General features: G+C 43.5%; 1 protein-coding gene across 6 annotated transcripts in view; it reads right to left on the reverse strand.

The window, feature by feature from the left end:
- TSPAN18 (tetraspanin 18) overlaps nucleotides 1-18297 on the reverse strand; it is a 127645-nt gene that overhangs the window by 56019 nt on the left and 53329 nt on the right. For 5 of the 6 annotated variants that reach the window (XM_065635805.1, XM_065635809.1, XM_065635808.1 and 2 more), the window contains one exon: nucleotides 8559-8685. The exons of the other annotated variant lie outside the window; for it this stretch is intronic. The gene's annotated coding sequence lies outside the window, so the exon portion shown is untranslated. The remainder of the gene's footprint in view (nucleotides 1-8558; nucleotides 8686-18297) is intronic. 6 annotated transcript variants of the gene reach the window in all.

Raw genomic sequence — 18297 nt, forward strand, 5'->3', positions numbered from 1 at the left:
CCAACTACTTTTTTTTTTAAATCGTAAAAAAAAAAAAAAAAAAAAAAGGCATTTCATTACTCCTTTATAACAGCCACCATCGCTTATCCCCTTTTCCCGGGATGAAGACTTGTTGAATACACTCAACTTTACCCAACATATGGTCATACCAAGTCACTAGGAAAACCAGAGCTTTGCTGTACAGATCTTCAAGTAATTTAAATGACCATAAAATGTATTCATGTATGTAGTCCGAACATACAGGCATTATTTCGTACACTGGCTTTTGGCAGACGGAGTAGCAGAACACCAGCTCCTGGTTCCAATCAGTTCAGTGATAGTTTGACCTTCAGTGCTGCTACCAGATAACATACAGAATTGGGACATGGAAAGGGAAATGGAAAAGCAAAGAGAGTTCTGGCAAGTGATTCCACTTTCCAGTAACGTGATCCATACATTAAGCCAACTCAACTAACAGGCCAATAACTTGCGATAAACTTGCAGCTCCATTCTGAAAGCTGAACACTTTGGCATGGGAAAAAAAAAAAAAAAAAAGGACAAACAGTCCTTTTCTTTTTGTTGACTGAATACTTGTGGGAAAAATAGCTTAAAATTGGATATATTATTTTTAGCCTCCTTGAAATGTACTCTTGGATGTACTTTGCAGCCACAAAGGTTATAAATAGCACAGGTCAGTTTGAGAGGTCAGTGACAAATTGCGACAATACATGTCATCTGTACAGCACCAGGTGTCCGCCTGTCTCTCTCTAGCATCAGCAAGGGGTACCCAGACAGAGGGCAGGAATGCCCAAACCTGATAACCAGCGCTGCTGCAGAACATGGGGAAACCAGGGGGTCAGGCAGCCACGAACTCTAATATCCTGTCATCAACAGCCACCAGGGAAAGGTGCCAGAAACAGCTCGAGATGGCAATTACAGAACAGCCAGTTCCCAGGAAAAGCTTCGTCCTGCCTGCCTGGGCTGAGGGGCCAGCTCGTGCTGTGCAGCGGGAGGGACCAAGCCTGTTAATGCTCCCACATGCTTTAGTATTTCAAGCCAGTGCTACAGCCCCTTTGAAAATTAGCACCTGGGGAGTGTTCACAGAATCACAGAATGTTAGGGATTGGAAGGGACCTCGAAAGATCATCTAGTCCAATCCCCCTGCCAGGGCAGGAACACCTAGGTGAGGTTACACAGGAAGGCGTCCAGGCGGGTTTTGAATGTCTCCAGAGAAGGAGAATCCACAACTTCCCTGGGCAGCCTGTTCCAGTGTTCCGTCACCCTCACTGAGAAGAAGTTTCTTCTCAAATTTAAGTGGAACCTCTTGTCTTCCAGCTTGAACCCATTACCCTTCGTCTTACTGTTGGTTGTCACCGAGAAGAGCCTGGCTCCATCCTCGTGACACCCACCCTTTATATATTTATAAACATTGATGAGGTCACCCCTCAGTCTCCTCTTCTCCAAGCTGAAGAGACCCAGCTCCCTCAGCCTTTCCTCATAAGGGAGATGCTCCACTCCCTTCAGCATCTTTGTGGCCCTGCACTGGACTCTCTCCAGCAGTTCCCTGTCCTTCTTGAACTGAGGGGCCCAGAACTGGACACAATATTCCAGATGAGGTCTCACCAGGGCAGAGTAGAGGGGAAGGAGAACCTCTCTCGACCTACTAACCACCCCCCTTCTAATAAACCCCAGGATGCCATTGGCCTTCTTGGCCACAAGGGCACAGTGCTGGCTGAGTGTTGGGGGATTTGAAAATAAGCCTTCCACAAGTGATTAAAAAAGGAAGCTTACGTTGCTTAAACATGCTTCTTTGGAACTTCTTTTCGCTGGGGGTGTTGGTCCACTCATGCACATGCTGTGCTTTGCTTTTTCAGAAAACTAAGAGCTGTAGACAGTCCCTTGTCCAGCTCAAGATCCCCATACGCTGGGCGTTAAAGCTAAAACATAGGCAGAGCACGGCCATTATATCCCCATTGTCATTTGGCCACAAAATGCCTGGATGTCATTTCTACCTTACAGCTCCTGCCACATGCTACCAAGGAGAAGGGCCCTGAATGTCCAGCACAAACATGTCCAAGGCTGTTCACCTCCTAGTTTCTTATCTGACAGTACTGTCAACAAATGTAATGTCTGCCAAGGATGCAGCTCACATCCATTAGAAGCTAACCAGAGAATGAGTCATTTTACAGAGGACAAATCACCCATTAGATTATCGTTATCTTTACTGCGCACAAGCCTGTCCAGCGGCTGACCTACGTGTAGGCTCCTCTCACAAAAGAGCTCTTTAGATTTTGCACTAAATAGACACAGCAACGTAAGCAAGAAATTTCAGTTTAAAACAGGTCAGGGCATTCAAGACTCATAATAACCTTTTTAATATTCTGCAAGTTTAAAAATCAACTGTGTTTTATTTTTTTAATGTAAGATGCACAGACATTATTTGGTGGCAAGTTTTTCATGCGAGGAAAGAGAATTTCGGGATTACCTCTTTCCTTCCCCATTTCTGCTTTGTCACAGAAAGGAGGAACAACAGGAAAAAAAAATGAAGATACACCCTCCAGAATGAAAACTTTTTTCATCTTCAAGTTTCTCTGAAGAGAAATGCGAAGTTTCACGAAGCCAGTTTCTACACAAAATAAAATACTTCTATCACCTTTTTCTACAAGAGAAAACTTCACAGCTGCGTCACCATCCTCATCCCGTTGGGGAAGAAAGGCACACAGGATCACGCTGCTTCCCCTGTCAGAACGCAGGCTGGGTGTCGAGCTAGTAATTGAATGCAAAACTCCCCAAACCCACTTCACTACTTATAGGGTAATATTATCCTTATTACTGATTTTAACAGTTATCACTTTTCACTGATCCCAGATCTTACTCATAAGCCCAATGAAAAAAGCTTCAAATACAAGTACATATACCCCTCTTACATATCTGCTTCCGGAGAAATCTCTACAGTGAGAAAATAATTCTAGCAGCTCTTAAACTAAGTCCCCAGCTTCACTCAGTATTTTTCAAAATTCACTAATCAAAAGCAAATGTACTTCTGTAGGTCTCAAAATAAGCGATGCAAAGCCTTCGCTGCTGTTCTGAATGACACCGTATCTCAGCCACCCCACCCAGAACTCAGCACGGTGATGAAAGGCGGCTTTGCATTCCTGCCCTGTCACACTGAGTAAACCCCATTTTGCCTTGACAAAGCACTTCGCCCATGATATAGTCAAGCAAAAAAAGCTTTGAATTACCAGTGTAGTGTTAGAATTAAGTGGCAGGAACTGATAGAGATATTTTTCTAATGACAATTTATTTCCTCCTCCATTATCATTTGCATGGCATACAAGTTCCCGACTCCATAGGAAAACACATGCAGCCAAAGTCAGTCCCCATGTGCGCTATGGGTAACATCAGAAGCACTAATTCCAAGTTTCTGAGGCAACACCTCTCAGAAGATCCGTCCACCCCTGTTAGGGTCAGCTGCAGCCATGTCTGAACCCTCTGGCTATTTGTGTCACCTCTAGACCCACCAGAGGCAGAAGCAGCAAACACGGACCACATCACCAGCAGCCACCTACAGCCTGATGAACTGTCTTGCAGCACCTCCAGCAGCAGAAATTAAGAGCTGAAACCTCCTGCTGTCCCAGCCAAGATCTCGCACGGGGCTCCTGGGCTCCAAGAGCTGTCAGGCAGCCCCTGGCCATGGCTGGAGCGAGACTGAAATGCCGCTGGCAGCATGTGCTGTGCCTGCCCTTGGGATGCATCACCGACCTGGCGCTCACCCTTTTCACTCATCTTTCACTTATAAATGTGCACACAACAAACACGTCATCGTTGGCTGTGACAGTTATTAGGACAGTTATAAATGCGAGCAGACTGTAACCAAAACACGAGGCCTGGGAGTTTGCAGAGGGCTTGAAACAATAGCTGTCAGGTGACGAGCCTCCTGTTTGTCCGCACGAGGTTAACTCAGACGTCCAACGACAGCCACCAATGTGTCAAAAGTCGTTAGTCGCCCCATTGGTAATTTGAGAACTGAGCACATGGGGCATCACATCGTTCCACACCACTCACTGTGAGTGATATCTCCTCTTGGTACTACAGTTGACAGCATGTAGAAGGCACATTATCTTTGTTGAAGAAAAAGCTATGTGAGGACATCCACCTGTCATACTGGTGCAAACTCAAGCATCTTAGTAAAGCCCAGGAGGACACCATAATTGTATCTCTACTTTAAGCACAATTTATCACGTGGGAAGATTCTCTTGGAGACTCATTTTGCAGAGATATGCGAGTAGCACAGCTTCTCCAAATAATTTAACTCACAGTTCAAAGAAAAATTAAAGATAATTAGAACTTTCTCAGTACGATATTTGCTTCCTTTGGTCAATGTGGCCTCCATTTCCAGGCTTTTATAATAAACACTGAAGCTTTAAAAAGTCCTTAGTCCGTTTTCACAAAATTGCAATTTCTTTAAAAGCCGTCCAATTGTTCAACATTTTAAAAAGAAAAATGTGCATACTGCCAATGCATACACAGATAATAATAACAATAATATCAAACCATTTTCTGGAAAAAAAATGTTTATGGAAAGTATTTTCCTTTTTTCCACTTCTGTAATCACACCTCAAGATAACACAGATTGAGTTTTATGACGTTTGTGGTAAACGAACCCCAAAATACGTTGCTGCTATTTCTAAGAGGGAGTGGGGGTTTTGTCTGCTTTTATTTTTAAGAAGTCTGCAACATTATCTGTTGCTAAACAGATTTTTACAAGGAGAATCAACAGGGCATCACAGGGAGTCAGGAGATGGCAACCACAGGGAGCACCGCTGAAGACTATATCCCAGTTGCTGATGCAAGAGGAAGAGCGCCCACCTGTCCTGCACGCATGCACAAGCTCGCGTTCCCCCCCAAGAGCTGGCTGTGTTCCCGGCTCCCAGACCTGTGCTTTTCCCCACTCTAGACTCCACTTCTGCTTCATGGAGTCAGGGGATTCAGCCTTATTTATGCTCATGTTGCTCCAGCTGTTCCTTTGCACAAGTCACTAAGTGGATTTGTTTGGAGTTCAGACTCACTTCCAAAGAGCGGGCAGTTTCTCTTCATCAGCAAGTGACGGCTGCACCGGGAAACAAACCCCAAACCTCAGGGGTGTTTTTCGGTCCTTTTCCTCAGCTGGCACATGTTCTGGCCCACCCCTGTTGCCTGCGGAAGCACTTCAGCTTCTAAAATACCACTACGTGCAGCCTTGCTTCCTGAGGGTTCAAATGTTTCACCTGCCTTTGGGGATAACCGGACTATGGTCGTCCCCAGCAGAGGACTTGATCACTGAGCAGAGCAGAGGAAGCCGGTGGCCCAGACTGGTGCTTGTCACTCATGCAGCACATCAGCGGGAACAAACAAAGCACAAGCTGGGAGCAGGAGGCTGAGGTCTCTGCAGCCTCATGTCCTCACCCAACACAGTGCAATGAGGACTAGCGCAATTCCATAAACCACATTTTCAGGCAATGGGGAGGAACGGAAGCCCCAATTTAGCAGCACTGGTTTTGTCCCAGTTCTCAATCATGAATCAAAGTTCTGGTGTAAAGAGATTTTCACTCCTAAAAATTTCAAGCACTGAAATAGGGACAACCTGGTAGGGAAAACTCTGGGAGCAAAAGTCAAGGTCCCCTTGTAAGAGTCCAGATGTGCTAGCATCAGGACTGGAAATACAGACTGAATAAATATAGATTGTGAATGAAGAGGGACACAGAAGGGCATGCCTCTGTCTCACTGCCTGAGCCTCTCTTCTGCAAGAAAATTCAAAATGTGAGAAGAATTATTACTGAGTTTAGGATGCAGGGAAACGCACGGCCACATCTCTGCTCCTGTCATAGTAGCTGAACCTCATTTGCTATTGCTGCTTTGCCTAATCCCCTAAACTGTGATAACAGAACCAAAGCAAAATCTTTTGCACAGGCTAAGACTGTATACATGCATATTTGTAGCCTACTGCTTTCTTTTTGCCCAGATCTTCCACAAAAGCAGAACAACTTTCAGCAAGGAAGAAAAAAAAAAAAAAAGACAACTGTAAAAAATCAATTTTTAGAAAGAATGTAGCATGATGCCATTTTCCTTATATGGCAACTGGTATCCCATGTGGAGTCTCAAACAATAGCCGGCCTGACAGGAGGTGGAGTAAGGGGACGACCTGGGGAAAAAAAAAAATTATATATCTATATTCCCCGCTGGCCCTCACCCTCCATTTCCTCTTGGATTTCTTTGTGACTGCACTGAAAGGGGTCAATAGCTCCCAGCTTGAGAAATGCAGCTTTTGAAAGGACTATCACCAGCATCTGCATTTAAAGCTTGCCTTTTACTTCACAGCCCCCCGCACCCCCAGCTAATGCAGTGCTTTTAAAAAGCCAGCAGCAAGATAAACTTTCAGGAAAAAAAAAAGGAGGGGGGGAGAGTAGAGGAGAAATGGTACCTATTGGCCTTGGGTTTACTGACACTTTCACTGGAAAAAAGCTTGACTGGCAAAGCACAGACAGGAACATGAGCTGCAGATGACCTAAAGAACTACGGATCATTACACCTCACTTCAGTCACCACCCTCCCCATCCTTTAAAGTATGCCACAAAACCACACGTAGCAGTCAAGCACCAAGCTGGAAAAGAATTTCGACTGATTAAAAACAATGGGCAAATTAGCACTGGACTCATTGAACACATGAAAGCTTTGCAACTCAATCTTCAGTGTTTAAAAAATTCTGATCTGACGAACACAGGGAATCTAGTCAAATTTTAAAAAGCTTAATTGACTTATCTTGATAATGAAACTCTGGACTAGCGGCTAAGTTTATATTTAGGCTTTTTATTTCAGGAAATACTACAGAAAAGCTATGGCACATTAGAAGCAGGGATTTATTGGGAGGATGGAGGAACAGGATCGTAACTCTCCTTTAGTGCCAATGGATGCAGTCCACATAGAACGCTGGCACATGCTCAGGTTTTCAGGACCCCTGGCCCTGATTCACATTCCTTCAAACGTCCAGCAGCAATTACATTGCAGTCACTTTCTGTATAAGGTTGTGCTTTTTAATTCACTTTGGAAGTGGATGAATTCAAGTGTCTGCACCAAGGGTTTGTACAGATCTGCTATTGCTGTGGTCTCCACATGTCAACAGGTCGAAACTCCATCCATGTACTTTAGAAACCGAGTAACGCTACTAAAATATTTCCAAATTTAAAGAGAAAAATGAGTTAAATGCCACAGAAGGAAGCTTCACTTTCTGTTACGTGGAGAGAGGCTAAGTAAGATCAGCTATGATTTTCCAGCTCTGATTTATTTGATTTTATATTCATCTGGCAATTTGACTCTACCCTTTTAGTAAACATCAGCAGAACCTCACAATATTCATCTTAGACAGGCCTGAAATTCACAGATGGAAAGATGAAGTAGAACCTCCAGCAGTACCACACACAGCAAAAAGCTATTTCATATAGTTCCTATCAATTTGTCTGACAGAGAAGTCAAAAACGAGGCCAAAGAACGCTCCAGAAACAAAGAATTGCCTCAGAGAGTCTCTAGCAGGAGCAGCATACGACTTCGCATTTCACTTTAGTTTCCAATCATACTATCTTTCTCACAGGCATTCAAATACATTAGTCTGTGCCTTATCAGATCCTGAATTACTGTTGTAGAAAAGCTCCTGCAAGTCTGAGAACTCCCATAGTAGTTCAGAGACGTTTATGGGGCTGTAATGAGTACTGACAGATAAGCCACACTCATGCATACATGCTTGCAACTGATGTCTGGTTTAACACAATACAGCCCTAAGCCTTCATAATACAGCATAGGAAACAGAATCCTCCCATTGCCTACTACTAATTGCATCTGCAGTGGTCAGGGGTTGAAAGAAAAGTAAGCAGATTAATTCTATTAGACTGTGCAATAGTATCCCAAGGGGACAAGGGAAAATCCCATCATTTAAAACAGAACTGGTAGATGCTGCTGGGAACAATGTTACATACTAGGAGGGGATTAAGGGTTTGGACTGAAGGGCCTTTTCTAGATCTGGTTTCCATAAGTCATTGTGATTAGAACTTCAGAGCTTTCCCCCCCCCCCAACTTTGGGATGACCTGAAACATTTTGCCCAGTTGAAAGCAAAATGATTTAATTAGTTTCTTTCTTAACCCCTTCCCCTCAACATACACTTCTTTATTCCTTTTCTTAAAAAGCTTTCTGTTTAAATTAATGTAACTTTCAATATAAAACTATTTTAGAACAAGAGGTTTAAGTATTGTTTTGTTAATACCCCACCTGTAACATTTTTCTTTTTCAGCATACACCGCCCACAGTTTTAGCCTATATTTATCTCAACTATACAAGCAGTCTTGATCCTCCAAAAGTACATTTTTGCTGAAAAACATTCCCTGTGCTGTAAATATAATGTAAGGTTTCACCCCTACAGATAGGGCAGGCAGAGGTGACAAAGCCCCTTTAGAGCCAAATGAATAGAAAAAAATTCTCTGCTCAGGCCACTGCAGCATCCCCAGAGCCCAGCAGCAGCAGAGCCTGAGGAGCATTAGGAGCTCTGTCTTACCTGTGTGCTGCTTTGATGGGACAGGCCTTCAGAGAAATACTTCTTCTCGAGAAGTCAGGTCGTAATAAACACGTATCGGTCAGGATCCTGCTTCAGGCCCCTAGCGCCGTGATACAGGCTGGTCAACCTGTCAGAAACAGCAATGGCAAATAGATAAGACAAATACTTCGCATATTGGGCCTGAGGAGAAGACCATGACTTTGCTTTACTCCCTTCTTCCTACTTTGGTAAAGAACTCTTTGTTGCACACCTGAGAGAGGTGAGGGGAAGCATCTGGCAGAGACCTTGAAAATCCTGGCAAGGCCTGGACTGAAAGTAAAATCTTCCTCCTTACTTTACAGTCCATTTAGACTGGCCAGAAAAGAGCTTTGACCAGAAGGCAGAAGGAGGACAGGACTATTTCCAGCAGAATAAGAAAGAAGCAGCAGAGTTGCTCTGCATCTTCCCCTCCTGTTCCTCTGTGCAGCAATGGGGAGTGACCAGGGAAACAGGAGAGGACAGGGACTCCAAGAAGAGATGCTGTGAGTCCCGCAAAGGCAAGTCCCAGAACAGAGGATGGAGTAGTGCATGAAAACACACTTTCCTGTATTGTATGCAACAAATATGCACACACATGTTCACTTACTGAGGAGGTGTTACAGTACAACTGTGAGGATGAAAAAGACGGCAAGGTGATGAAGCCAAGAGGCAGGTAACAATGGTATGAAAATACCAACGGAGCCAGGAGGAGAAGGGTTCAGTGGGAGATGCCCAGGCGGTGAAAGCAACAAGCAAGTGAAATAAGGTAAACCAGAGCCTGGAGAAAGGCAGGAAAGGCCAGTGGGAAAGGAGGAGGGAACACGCCAAATCTTGTCCGTTTTCCCCTTGCAGAAATCAGCCAGACCTGGGGCACAGAGGTGGAGCCAGCACTTAACAGAGCAATCACTCCATAAGGGCTTCTCTCTGGAGAACAGCACCGAGTCTGGATCTCGTTCTCCCTGACAGCTCTAATTCAGATATGAAGCTGGCACCATGCAAATCCAGTTCATAGCATTACTTCTCTCCTCCCCAGCCTACCTTGCTGCTTTGCCCTCTTCTGAAAACAAAACCCAGTGCCAACTGTCCACGTGCAGCATCAGGGAGCATCGGGGTCCTCCCTGTATCACAGCACTTAGTAAGTCCTCCAGGGTCAAGATGAAAAGCTGGAGGAGAAGGTCCTTCCACAACAACTCCAACCCACAGCCTCGAAAGACACTGAGATGAGGCTGTAACCGAACACCTCAAGCTCCCCTTCTCTGTTATGCTCTCTGGAGAAGACAGTCATACTGAGCTGAAGTAGCATTTACTTGTCAATCCAGTACCTGACAATGCCACTGGCAAGCCAGCTGGAAGTGCTAATGTCCCATCAGACCACAGTAAAAGGAAATTCACGCCATTGTGGGTATCAGCCCTCTGTTAGCAGCCTCCTGCTCCCCTTCACATAAATGCTGTTCCAACTTCCCCAGGACAACCAAGCGGGCTCGGTGGGACACTGGAGTGCTGCACACTCTGCTGAGGAGCACTCTGCAGCCTGGTCACTCATCTCGTGTGCACCAGAGGAGCAACGGAGGCTAGCGAGTAGCGCGGGGGCCCACCAAACAGCTACTTGGGCAGATCTTCTTGCCCATCTCTAATGGACTCGCACGCTTTCAACTGAGTTTCATCCTCCTGTGGGTGTTTGTTTACAAGCCTCTTCCCTGCTCTGCACAACTTTGCATTTCAAACACACATATACTGACCGCATCCTGTTTATTTTAAAGGGGAAGGGCAAGTATTTGAGAGGTGCAAGTGCTTGCATTTAAAAAATGCGTGCCTCCACATACTTCTGCACAGGACGAAGTATCTGCTGCCTAATAGAAACCTACTCCACTGAACAAAGACCTAGTTCTTTCAGACATGTAGTGCTGGAGAGTAACTCCTGGCCTTTGGAGACAGTGAGGGGAAAAAAAAATAGTAATATTAATTTATTCCAGTTTTTAAAGTGCTCTGAAACCACAACACGGAAAGTGTCACCAGTAGGTGTACTGAGAGTCAAAAATTTGAGTCAGTGTCATTTTTAGTAGCAATTTTCCCTTTCTGTTATAAAAGAACAGTGATGTCTGTGTAGGCAAAACTCATTCATTCCCTATTACTATTCAAGCTGATGTACCGCTGTGATCAGAAGCAGAGAGCTCTAATACAGGGTGTTTCAAAAAGATTGACCCAATTTCAAAGATACAGTGATTTCAAATTGGGTCCCTCTTTTTGAAACGCCCTGCATATCCAGAGTCACTAATATTGTATTTTGTCTTCTGTGCATGCTTGTTCAGATAAGAGATTTCAATCATCTCTTTTCAAAGAACATTAAGAAACAGAAGATATCTCAGGTCATCTAAATCCTCCTCTCCAGTGGAGTATCATGTCTCCCCCCTCCCCTCCAGCTTTGTTTATATGTAATCCAACTGAGAGTGTCTCAAAGCAGCGGGAATATTCTCATTTCTCTGAGCAGACCTCAGAAAAGCCTGAGAGACAGCTGTCTTCAAGACTTGTTGCCTGCATGAACAGTCTGATTTTTTGTTTGAGTTAATGTGATTCCTTTGTATCTGACTAGAACAAAAGCAGCAGCATGTGCAAACCTGAATAAGGACAATAAAACCCAGGGACCTTCTCCGTGGTTGATGCAGAGAGACACAGAGGGACAGCAGCACCAAGGGATCCAACACTCCTTTAGCCCTGTAGGTGCATTTTCTGAGGAGTAGAGCCAGTAGCCTAGGGGTCATCTGGGCTTAATAAATGTTTAATATGAAAACAAAAACAAACAAAAGCTTAGCATGGAATTTCTCCTGGTTAGTTGCCCTGGTCTTACATTCCCTCTAATCACTGCTGGCTGCTATCAGAGACAAGACCCTGGATTAGACAAGATCTGACCCAGCCTTGCAGCTCTCAGGTGTCCCTTCCACAGCACTGCACTAACATACACCCTTGGGGCTTTAGACTCTGTGGCTCCTAAACTCGGTTTGATTTAAGGGGTACAACAGACTCTTTTTTTATTTTTTTAAAATCCAACCTTGATCACAGTTTTCCTCCCGACTTCAGTGTTCATCCATTTCAGGGCCCTGATGGTGATATGTTTTGGAAACAACTTTTTTTTCATCCCTGTATACTTGTACAATCACACTCATGCTTGTATAAAGCCACTTAATCAAGCATAAGAAACAAGAGTTTGCACTACATGTTGACACAGAGATAGGGAGGAACATAAACCGTTCCCATTTAACATTTTGTACATCACAAGTAACACCGAAACAGATGTAAAACAAGCCAATTCTTCATTATATTTTACACTTAACACAACACAAATCTTCCTGCATTAAATACAACTGAAAGGGAGCTATGGAGTTGGCATTAGCTTGACAGATGCTGAGATGAGCTGCACCAGAAAGGAATATCTCAGCCTGAAACAATGCATGTTAAAAAGGCATCTGCTTATTGTTTGATATGTGTATTTATTTACATAGACAGCTCGCTAACACGCTGAAAGGTTGAGGAGGGTGGCATAGGACGGCATTTTTAACTCTCAAGATGCGGTTTGTTATCCTTTGGTAACGTCACAAGCTTCCATTTTATTGCTGAGTGCTGGCAAAAGGGGGGAGTAGGAGGGGAAGCAGGGTACCCTCTGCCGCATAGAGGTGGCTCCCCCCAGGAGCCTGCCCTCAGCACACAGGCAGAGCTTCCAAGTTCAGCCTCCACAGGCACGCTGCCCCAGGGGCTCACCCTCCAGCTTCTGGGGCCTCCCTGCCTTTGATATAGACATGAGAAGAGTCCCTCAGAAGCAAGTCAAGCACAGCTTCTTGTGCATAAAAAGAGATCTTCTTTAACAAGAAAGAAAACTAATTAAGTGGGTAAAATCCCACAGGTTGGAACAGCAGCTGAGGAATTATCCTTCTATCAGGTTGGTAATGAGGACTAAAAAACCTCACACAGACATTAACAGCTTTATATGGGCTCATTGGCATTCCAGATCAGATGCGAAGCTTGGCATTCCCAGGAGCAGCAGATGCAGCTCCAGTTACAGACCAGACCCTGGGCAAACCACTGTTTCCTCTGTTGAAAACAGCATCACCACAATGCCTGAAAATGAAAGGCACATACCTATCTAGCAGAATAACTTTTTCCCACAGAAATTGTGCCCAGGGAGACTGTAGGTCACAACATCCAATGCCTCAGATTGGTCTGACTTACCTCTTAGACCTGTGTTTAGATATATGTGTGTGTGAGAGAGAGAGAGGGAGACAAAGGGAGAGATTTATTAAGCATGCTGTGGGGAGCGTAAACAGCCAGGACATGTCTAAGTGCACATCAAATGACAAGATCAGACACTGACCAAATCCCCTTCCCTTACTCTATTGATTTACCCACAAACACCCCTGTCTGCTTAACCATCAATGCTCACAAGTATTAGTCAGTCCTAACAAAATAATGCACATTATTTCCTATCCCCTGCAATGGAAAGACTACTTGATTTGGGTTCAATGACAAGAAAGCAAGCAGTGATGCATTTGTTTAACCACTGCAATAAGGGATCACAACCACGAAGAATACACAGAGCCTGACACTGAACTGTGCCAAGCTACTAAAAGCTACATTTCGGAAATGCACTAAGGTACTAAGGTAAAGGAGCCTGCCCTCCAGATAAAAAAAAAAAAGTAAACTACTGGCCACCTTTCCAAAAAAACACACCTTTGGACATCTTCCTGCTTCTTTGTTATTATTTGTACCCCAAGAGTTGCATAAGACCCCACAGAACCACGCTGACTGTGCACAGCATTAGAAAGCCCCTGCTGCCTAAACAAGCAAAAAGCACGAAAAAAAATATTAATATTTCCCTTGTTACACATGTGAAGTAGAAATCCAAAGAGACATTGGTGGTAAAATCAGACAGGAAGCCAGTGACAGAACTGGGAAGGGAACATCTTCAGTCTCAAGCCTACTCCTTCAGTATGGAGAAGACTGTTTCTTCCTTCCTTGTTCTCTTGTCTTTCCCTGGAAGTTGTTTCTTTTACAGCTTGTAAAGTTTATTGTTAAAAGCAAAGCCCACAGCCTACTGATGTGCTTGTCATTTTCAGGGGTAGGAGGCTTAGGGATTCTGATGTAAATGAGCACAAGGAATCTCCAGCTGGCACCCAAAAACTGCCCCAAAGAGGCCAATTTCCTTCCTTTAAATGAACAGCAAATGCTGGTACATGCTATTGCCTATAGGTTTTTAATATGCCTAATCATGGGGCTTTCAGCTGACCAACTCAGTATCACACCAGTTCACGTACTTCTGAAGCAGATGTTTCACATACTACCTGTGTGTTATCAGTCAACACAGATGATATCCCTACCAGATGAAACAATTATTTTGCAATTACATTGAAATGAAAGGTACTTCTTGCAAAGGCTTCACTAATTACCCAGGCTTACCAAAGGCTAAGGATAATGGAGTATTTTCCCACCATCTCTGCCTCTCATTAATCTAAATGCCCTCTGTGCCCTAAACCTATTGGAAAAAGAAACCAATGGCACTTCCTGAGCAATAGGATTAAATTATCTACTCCAAAGCAGTTTGCCTAACAGAAGCATTTGCATTATTAATAGCTATTTTAAATCATTTTATGTCATCTTTTAACAAGCACCACTATTTCCTTAGTTTCTCTTGGGTTTTAAATATCTGCAGTGCATAAAACAATAATGGTTAGTCTAACTGTTTTTCAAGTTATTCTTTCTTGTTTGACTCAGAAATAATGCTTGAACTGTTTATTTGGGTTTGCTGTCGCGGGCCTCTTCCCTTCCCTTGAATAAAGGGCTGGCTGACCCCTGGGATGCTGTGGCACAGCACTTGGGTTTTCACACTCAAGCTGTCGCTCTATTATCTCTGACAATGTGGCTGATTTCGTACCACACTTTTCTGAGCCTACCATCTACCTCTCCTATCTCTTTCCTCAGATTCACCTGAGCAAACATATTGACACCTTTGGGCAGGATGTTCCCAGAATTATAGGAACATACAAGGGTGGAAAGAAAACAGACACTTAAGGCAGCACACACTGTATGTGCAGCAAGGGTTTATGTCTATTACTAGCAATTCAAACATCTGGCAGTAATGAGGTTAGTTTGGAAAAGGTTTGATTCTCATCTAGGGAGTTTAGTATCATTTGCTTGCTCCGTGAGAGTGCCATGGGCTTCCTCATGCAGTGTTAGATCCAAATATGCTTTTATGCATTACAGAGTTTTGTGTATAATACATGTGTGTGAGATTCTGGTCCTTCAAAAGATTTCTCAGGGAAAAAGCTAATATAGAATGGAGCACTTCATGGAGTTGTATAGCTCTTCAATTCTCTTTTGGAATGCATCATTAGTTCTGCATAGCTGATATCTCTGCTTTATCTTCTTCTGATCCTCTTGCTTTAAACAAACTCCAGATTCCCTCCACCTCCAAAAAATGAACAATAATTTTAAAGGACTTAGAAGAAGTATTTCAAGAGGAAGAAGCACACAAAAACCAATAATCAAATGGTAAAGGCCAAGGAGAAAGGCACGGCCAGGTATGGAAAAGGATACGCAATGTTGTTCCATTATCCTCTTGAAATGAAGAGTAAAAGCCTGCTAAATTCCATTCCGATGCCTGCAACTCTACCTAAATCCTCCTGACCACAGTAACAAAGTTATTACATACCACGTGTCTTGGCATTTTCATCATGTTCCAAACATCCAGCACATGGCTCAAAGGTTTCAGCCCTTCAGACTAATGAATCTTGTGATCAGCACATGAAATCAGATTGCTAAGTGCAAAGAGAAAAGGAAGATGCTTTTCCAAGACAGAGAGGAAACCACCCTTTACCCTCATATCCTTCTTTATTTTCCCCACAGAGCAGGCTAGGTCTCTTTGCCCACATTCTGCATCACCCTGACCTGTCACTCAGTGTTCAACCTTCTGTTGTTCTTAACTGCCTCCTTCATAGAATTTGAGGTGGCTGTAGCTGTGCATAAGTGCAAAGAAACCACAATAAAGATTTGATTTTTGCAGATTACTGAACTTAACCTCTGAACAAAGGCTACCATAGAAGGTACAGTGCCAATACAACTTCTGTCCAAATCAGTCAATTTATTATGGAACAGCTGTAAAGGTATCAGTGAGAAAACTTCATTGTATGAGGAACTTGCAAGCCAGCAAAGACATGTACCACATGTGGAAGTACAGTTTAACTGACTTGGTTGGAAATTATACTGTCATTGCACAGTAAGGCTGTTCATGGAATGAAACTGTAGTAAATAAAGAGCTCAGCCCTAGAAAAATAGCTACTAGATTTTCAAGTACCAAGAATCAGAAGCCAGAATGTAAATACTGTTAGCAACATAAATCTTAAAGGCTTCAAAAGGGTTTACTCTACCTGCACAACAGAAAGGCACCTATTAATCACAGAAAGCCAGTAACTGGGAGAGATGAAGAACATACAAGAGTCAGCCATACAAACAGCAACAGAAGATAAGGAAGAACTGCAAGTTAGCACCAGGCAAAGGGATACATCCATTCTTTTCTCCTTCTCCCAGAAAATAGAAAATCATGATATTTTAAGAGTGATGTTATTATTTTTATCTTCTACTCTCTATGCATTCAAAATAAAGAAAAAAAACCACACAAAACAAAACAAACAAACAAACAAAAACGCCGAAAAAACCCCACACTTTTGATCACCAATCCTGCAGGGAAGAGCAAACCTAACAGGCATTTTTCTGGAATGCAATATAAAAATGGTTGAAATTTTAAATGGTCCAAAAGAAACATGACTACCAGTAAATGTATTAGCAATTCCAGCATGTGGTAGAAACATAGAGATGAGGTAATTCTTCCCTCGGCTGAGGCTCAGTTGTACAAGCACCTTAAAGACATCTTGTTCTGTCTGGCATTCAGCAAAATTACAGTACATAAGAATGGGCTGACTAGGGAGAAGGTGGCTACTTATTTCTTCCTAGTATTTTTTCATGATGGTGCTTTTGAGGACTCACACCAGCTTTCATTACTATGGCACATTCCCTATTTGCAAATGTTTTCCATCGGCTTCTTTTCCCCCAATCCATCCCACTGGTTTTCTCTTCTGTCCTTTCATTCAACAGCTTTAAACAACCAGTAATTGAAAGCAGGGCAGCATAATGGAAATCACAAGCATGGTGTTGGTCAGGTAGTTTAGTTCAAGTACTATTGTTGTTATTGCAGGGCACACTCAGAACAAAAGACTCTGCAGGTTCTGCAACAATGCTGAATGAACCCAGTCCCAAAGGATCTCCCAGAACTGGAGAAATGGGATGCTGCTCCTCTGAAAACCACACAAATCAAGCTCTTTGTGTCACCGTCACAGTGTGTCAGCAAAGGAACATGGCTTCCTCGCTTTCCCATGAAGTTTTTAACATGTGAGACAATGTTTTCTGTTGTAGAAACACTATACTGTCAGAGAATGCCCTTTTGGAGGACTCCAAGAGGCAGTGAGGGAGCACTTCTGAGCCTGCTGAACACAAAAGGAGGAGGGACAGCCAGGGGAAACGACAATTCCATTGAAACTGAGGGCAAAACTCTGTGTCTGCAACAGCAGCACAACCAGATCCCGAACAAATGGACAGGGAAAAGCTTCACTGTGAAGGCCAAAGTTTTCAGATGTGGTCAGTGGTTTGGGGATGCATCTATAAAAACGTCTCAGGCTGGGTACCCAAGACTACTCAGACAAGAAATGCTTAGCTGTTTCGGAGAAACTTGGCCCATTGAAAGTGTTTCAAATGGAGAAAAAAAATACCTGACCCATTCCCAAAACTTTTAGACATCATTGAAATGAATGATGGGACTTCTGCCTTGCTCATTTACTGCACAACTTCAAAAGAGTTTCCAAAATACTGCATGGTGATGTTACTGTCTGTGTTACTTTTGGAGCCTGGTCACATAACAGGCTTTGGAAGCCAAAATGCAACTTTTTATCAGCCAGAGCAATAGAGAGGGCTGCTGACTCTCAGGTTGCTGCCTGACAACGGGACCACAAACACTCTTCTATTACAGAGGTTATTCCTTCCAACCAAGACTGTTTTTCTGCTTTTCTATTACAGATCTGCCTGCAAAGATATGTCTTGAAAATGAACATGGCCTTACCTTTTGCCTGACCTGCCATGCACTTTTTTTTTTCATTTCAGCTCCATTTTTTTTTCCACATTTCAATAAATGGCATATGTCCACTTCAGCATTTAGCACCAGACTAGAAACGGCGAGACTGAGAGAAAAGGAAGAAGGAAAAGACCAATGTTATCTGTAAAAGAGTTTGACTAAGACAAGGTGTCAACTAAAATCAAGCTATTGCCCTTCCATTCAACCACAGGAGCTTCTACTAGCACTTAGCTTCTGACTGCACCATTCTACAAGAGTCTGGAGGAGGCAGCATCCCAGCTAATTAGGCAAGGATCGCAATCAGCAAACTATGACAAGGAAACCATCAACTGCACAAAAGCGCTCTGCTGCACTATTTGTTTTGGACTCTTGGGGACACAAACACACAAAAAGGCTCCCAGCACAGTTATGGCATAGCCGCTAAGAAAGCATTACCCACGCTGGACAGCTGTATTTCATTTTGGATGGAGTTAAGCCCTCAGAAAGCAGCTCCTAGCTGTGATAAGCTGAAGAGAGCCTCTCCAAGAGGAAACCTTTGTCTCCTTTGACTCACCT

Source organism: Caloenas nicobarica, chromosome 5, assembly GCF_036013445.1.
Source record: "Caloenas nicobarica isolate bCalNic1 chromosome 5, bCalNic1.hap1, whole genome shotgun sequence".
Lineage (NCBI taxonomy): Eukaryota > Metazoa > Chordata > Aves > Columbiformes > Columbidae > Caloenas > Caloenas nicobarica.